This window comes from Gouania willdenowi, chromosome 17 (assembly GCF_900634775.1).
Source record: "Gouania willdenowi chromosome 17, fGouWil2.1, whole genome shotgun sequence".
NCBI classification, from domain to species: domain Eukaryota; kingdom Metazoa; phylum Chordata; class Actinopteri; order Blenniiformes; family Gobiesocidae; genus Gouania; species Gouania willdenowi.
The window spans coordinates 34096428-34102808 of NC_041060.1; positions in this window are offsets into that span (position 1 = coordinate 34096428).

Here is a 6381-nt window from a genome sequence, read left to right on the forward strand (position 1 = left end):
CAATCTCATCCCAGTGTGTGTGTGATAAACAGAGGAGGAGTCATAGGCTGAGTTTGAGATTCTTACCAGTGGGGGCAGCAAAAAAAAAAAGAATTAAATATATAGAACGTCTCGAGTTTCGCTTCACAAATAAGGAATGAAAACAAATGTACAAAATCTAACTGGGTTTTTTTGTTGTTGTTTTTTCTTGTTACATATAAAAGACAATCTACCTCCATCCATCCATCCATTTTCAGACCCACTTATTCCTGTTATTCAGGGTCGCGGGGGTCTGCCGGTGCCAATCTCCAGCTCTCATTGGGCGCTGGGCGGGGGTACACCCTGGACAGGGCGCCAGTCCATCGCAGGGCAATCTACCTGTTTTTATTAATATTATTTCTCCTTTCTGTAACATAAGTTTCTAAAGCTGTATTATGGACATGTCAAAATAAATCAAAAATGCTATATTCAGCAACCTCTTGTAACTTAAAGAAGGAGAGAGTAAAGTTGCTCAAATTAAGCAGTGTTAATATTTATTATGTTCTACATGATATATCATAAAACACTGGATACATGTGCTTTATTATGGGAGATACACTTTAACATGGAGGGATAGACTTACGTAACTCCATATTCACTGAATGTCTATGTGCTCCTGTGGCCAGTGGGGGGGGGGGGGGGGGGCAGTTAGAAACAACAACCCGCTCAATCCACCGCTTTATATTTAGACAAACGCACACTGATGGCAGATCGTTCTCTGTTCCAGTAGATTGTTTTCTCGATGAATCACTACAAACAACAAACTTATGAGTCTACAGATCACCCGCAGTGTCCGCCATGTCGTAAACAAACAAAGCTCTGAGTTGCTACGGGAAGCAGGAGGGTCAAATGTCATCGGCTGCAAAAATTTATTTAGTTCATTTTATTTTGTGAACTTTTACATTTTATATCGCCGTTTTTATCATTTCCAAGTCACTGTGTTTTTGTCCGTTAAAATATTTTCACATTATGTGCACTATATTAAGTATTTATTTTTTGTCTCAAAGTAGAACAGGAGGCAGAGCGTTCAGCTACCAGGCTCCTCCCCTTTGGACCAGCTCCCAGTCTTAGTACAGGAGGCTGCTACGCTAAACTCAAAACCTACTTATTTGCTAAAGCGTATACTGTATAATAACGTTAACCACTAGGAACAAAGCCCTAAACCTAAAAATAGGAATTAAGTACTAATATTCTATAGTAGAACACTAACATTATATTCAAACACAATCCACCATCTACACATAGCTCTAGTCAGACACAGTCGTGATGGGTTGTAGAAAACCCCCCCACTTCTGTCCCTCATTGTATACCCATCACACTGCTCACACACTATTTACACTGATGTCCACCCTATACTCATTCTATTCCACTCACACACAGTCTAGCACCAGGTGTTTCCATGCAGGCAGACCTGATAATACTCTATCATGTTTTTCTGCAGTCAGTGCCTTCTCCTCGTCCTTCTCTCTCTTTTCTGTTTCAGGTTCTTGAAGCTGGAGTTGACAGTTCCTGATCTGTGGTTCACAGCTCAACTAGTCTGAGACACTCTGATGTTCTATGTCTCTATCCTGTTCTGTTCCTCTTTCTATCCACTAACCCCAACCAGTCCAAGCAGATGTTCTCCACCTCTGAACCTGGTTCTAATAGAGATTTAATCCTATTAAAAAGGAGTTGTTTTTTCCCACTGTCGCTGATTTGTTGGGTTTCTTCTTTTTTCTCTTAAGAATTGAAAACTTTGATAGCGCTTTGAGATTACGTTTGTTGTAATTTGCACTATATAAATAAAGTTGAATTGAATTGAATTTTGAACTTTTGATCACCTTGCAAACCGCGTATAGGAGGTCTACCTGAATAGGAACACGTGTGTGTTGTAATAAAGTGTAACTGATCAGAGCGCTTTATCATCCATGGATTAATATTGATCATCTCATGCTTTTACACATCAACAGTGTCAGCAGCTTCCTGTCTGTGTTCTTTTCTTCCTGCTTTTTCTGCAGCAACACTGTTGTTTTTGGTCTGAATTATGGAATTTAATTATTCACATTTTAAAGAATTATTCCTAAACACTGATATAAATTGCTCTCCACAGATTGTGATTGGTCTGACGCTGTAATCTCCCTCTGTCACAGGAGCCAGGATGAAATCACCTGGGTTAGTGAACATGTTTATATCCTGCTTCATAGTACAGCTGCTCTCTGACGGAGACATGCACACACACACATGCGCACACACACACATGCACACACACACACGCGCGCACACACACGCACACACACACACACACACATGCACACGCACGCACGCGCGCACACACATGCATGCACACACACACGCCCACTGCCAACCATCCTCCATTTCTCTCCCACACTCATCCAAACATCCATCCATCATCCAACTTCCCATCCATTCATCCATCTATCCATCCATCCAACCATCCATCATTCATCCATCATCATCCATTCAACCCTCCAACCATCCAACCATCCATCCAACCATTCATCCATCATATATCCAACCATCCATCTATCCATCCATCCAACCATCCATCCATCATCCAACTACCCATCCATCCATCCAACCATTCATCCATCATCAATCAATCCATCCATCCATCGTTCCAACTACCCATCCATCCATCCATCATCCAACTACCCATCCATCCATCATCCAACTACCCACCCATCCATCCATCCATCCATCAAACCTTCGATACATCCATCCATCCATCCAACCATCCATTAATCCATCCATCCATCCAACCATCCATTAATCCATCCATCCAACCATCCATCCAACCTTCCAACCATCTATTCATCCATCCATCCATCATCAAACCATCCATCCATCCATCCATCCATCCATCCATCCATCCATCCATCCATCCATCCAACCATCCATCCAACCATCCATCCATCCAACCTTCCAACCATCCATCCATCCATCCAACTTTCCAACCATCCATCCATCCATCCATCCAACCATCCATCCAATCTTCCAACCATTAATCCATCCATCCATCCATCCATCTATCCATCCAACCATCCAACCATCCAACCATCCATCATCCTTCCTTCTGTCTCTCTCTGTGATGCAGGCAGCATAGTTACAGATCATCCTGACCATTGAACCACCTCCCACACACACAGAGCCGTTGGTTAGGTAACACAGGGTGGGGGGGCGGTGGGGGGGGCACAGACATGAACATGAATCCAGAAGAATCCACTGAGTGATACGATCAACAGAAACCTTCTATTTTTCCTCATGAATTGATCCAAGCAGCATGTATGTATAATAACGCTGAGTCACTCTATACCACTCAGAGCGATATGACTAACTATAGAAAGCTATAGAGAAATGCTGCATTCTGAAATTGTCACTCAAAGACGACCAATGAGATGTTGTTGTTTTTGTCCTTTGATGTCGTCACGTTTCAGCGAAAAATACAAAATAAGTCAAAAAACTGTCTTCAACAGGTCAGAAAGATCACTTTAAATCATTTCCCCCCGATTCACTTAAAGGGATCCTCCACTGTTTTTACAAATGTGGCCTAAAACCCTTGAAATGTCCTTATTAGAAGATCTATGCCACATGTGTCAAACTCAAGGCCCGGGGGCCAAATCCGGCCCTTTAGACCATCAAACTCAGCCCTTAGGAGAAAGTTAAAAAGACCAAATTACAAAATATTTCAGTTATAGATAAATCAGCTCAGATATCAAAATACACAAATTCAATGAAACTCCGTAATATTGGGAGGATCACAATTTTCCCATGCTTTGTTCACATGACTGTAGTCATTTAAAATTTAAAATTGATGATTTCACATGATTTCCATAAATTAGAAAAAAATGATCACAAAATCAATGAAATTTAGAAGATAAAATTCTGCAGGGAGTGATATCTGTCACTTATTGCTTTGATATTGTTGGCGCCTTACATACTTTTTATATATAATAATTCATGTGTACGTTTCTTGTTTTCCCACCTAAAATCTGCGTCCCACTAAAGATCAAACCACTTCCTATTTGGCCCCTGAACTAAAATGAGTTTAACACCCCTGTATATTCCTAACATAACACAATATTTTTGCATCATATTTGTTTTATTAGCTTTTAAATAAGGGACTACTTTACAGTTTTAGAGCCTGTGTTCCTCCATCTTGAAATCACGTGATTGATGATGTCACAGGGCCCCACTGCCTGAAAACATCCCATTGTTTTCTATTACAATTATTGTTATGTTTTAGAAAAATATGTTATTTTATTTCCTAAAGTTTCTAAAAGATTTCTTATTTCAAGAGGGGTGCGTCAAGGTTGTCCTACATCTTGCTTCTTGTTTTTAATTGCAGCTGAGCTTGTATTTTTGAAGATATCAAACAGTCCTGATATTATAGGCTTATCAATATTCAACAAAGAGATAAAAATGACTCAACTAGCTGATGACAGTTTTATTTCTTAAAGATAAATCACACAAATTCAAAATGCATTAAAATTGACTGGAGAACTTTGAGAAGCTTCGAGCCTTAATCTTAATGTGGACAAAAGTGAAATCCTGTGTTTATATGAAACTGATTAAAAACTGTGAAATATTTGGGGATTCATATTTCAAAGAATCCAGAGGTTCGACAACACTTAAAATATCTTCTTAGAGTTTAAAACAACATGTGGCTTCAGAGAGATCTGTCCATCTTTTATTCCTGAAAGCTGAAGGTGTCCACATTTAGTTATGTTTTTTGTCACAGATACATATTGCAAAGAAATCAATGATCTATGTACAAACTTTGTGTGGAAAAACAAACCTCAGCAGCTCAAAAAAGAAGTACTTTTATTTTGAAGAGAGCAGAAGGAAGATTAGAATCATTCTCATTTAAATACTACCTTTAAAATCAAGTGGCTTAAAAAAATTACCAGTTTAATTATTAAAATATTACCAGCAAGCTCTGCTATTTTGGAAACTATGCTATTGTCTTCATTTTTCTCCTCATAATGATAGAATTTGGAATAATGGTAATATTACTGTTAAAAACAAAGGTTTATTTAATCATAAATGGATTGAGAGGGGCATAATCTTTATTATAGATTTGTCTTTTTTTCTTATGAACATTTTCTTATGACTAAATCTTTTCCTGTAACATAAAACCAAAGCTCCCTTGTTTAATGTTAAGTTGTGTTAAACTAACTGATAAAAAAAGGAGAGTAATAATAAACATATAAGAAAATAAATCATTTTTCACAATAAAATTACACCCAGAGGTGAAACAATTTGGAACTCACATTTTGAAAATATAAAATGTAAAAAAAACTTGCTTATGGCCCTTTCAATTTTCTAAAATCTGAGAATTACATTTCAACATTTTACATAACATGTATCCATGCAACATGTTAATTTCTAAATATAGTGATAAGAGCAATAAATGCATATTTTGTTTAAACGAACCTAAAACGACTACATTTATTTTACCACTGCAAATTGACTTTATTATTCTGGAATATGGTTAATTATTATGTTTACAACACAACCAAAAACATGATAGAATTAATGCCAAAATATGTTCTTTTTATCTTGAATAACAAAAATTAATCAATAACTTTCGTAATTAGAATCATAATATTATTGGCAAAAGTCCATATTTATAATTCAAAATTTGCAATCACCCTTCCAAATTTTCATCTTTTCTTGATTTAGTTCAGCCGGAAATTGGCACCGGCAGACCCCCGCAACCCTGAAAAAAAACAGGAGCAAGTGGGCCTGAAAATGGACGGATGGATTATATTAAAAGTTTAAAGTTTCTGAAAAACAAAAAAGGTGAAAGAACTCTGTGGAGGAGTTCAAGTACCTCGGGGTCTTGTTCACGAGTGAGGGAAGGATGGAGCGAGAGATCGACAGGCGGATTGGTGCGGCGTCTGCAGTGATGCAGAGTCTGCACCAGTCCGTCATTGTGAAAAGGGAGCTGAGCCAAAAAGCAAAGCTCTCGATTTACAGGTCGGTCTACGTTCCAACCCTCACCTCTGGTCATGAACTGTGGGTCATGACCGAAAGAACAAGATCACGGATACAAGCGGCCGAAATGAGTTTCCTCCGTAGGGTGGCTGGGCTCTCCCTTAGAGATAGGGTGAGAAGCTCAGTCATTCGGGAGGGGCTCAAAGTAGAGTCGCTGCTCCTCCGCATCGAGAAGAGCCAGATGAGGTGGCTCGGGCACCTAATTAGGATGCCCCCTGAACGCCTCCCTAGTGAGGCGTTCAGGGCACGTCCCTCCGGAAGGAGGCCTCGGGGAAGACCCAGGACACGCTGGAGAGACTATGTCTCTCGGCTGGCCTGGGAACGTCTCGGGGTCCCCCCGGAAGAGCTGGAGGAAGTGGCCAGGGA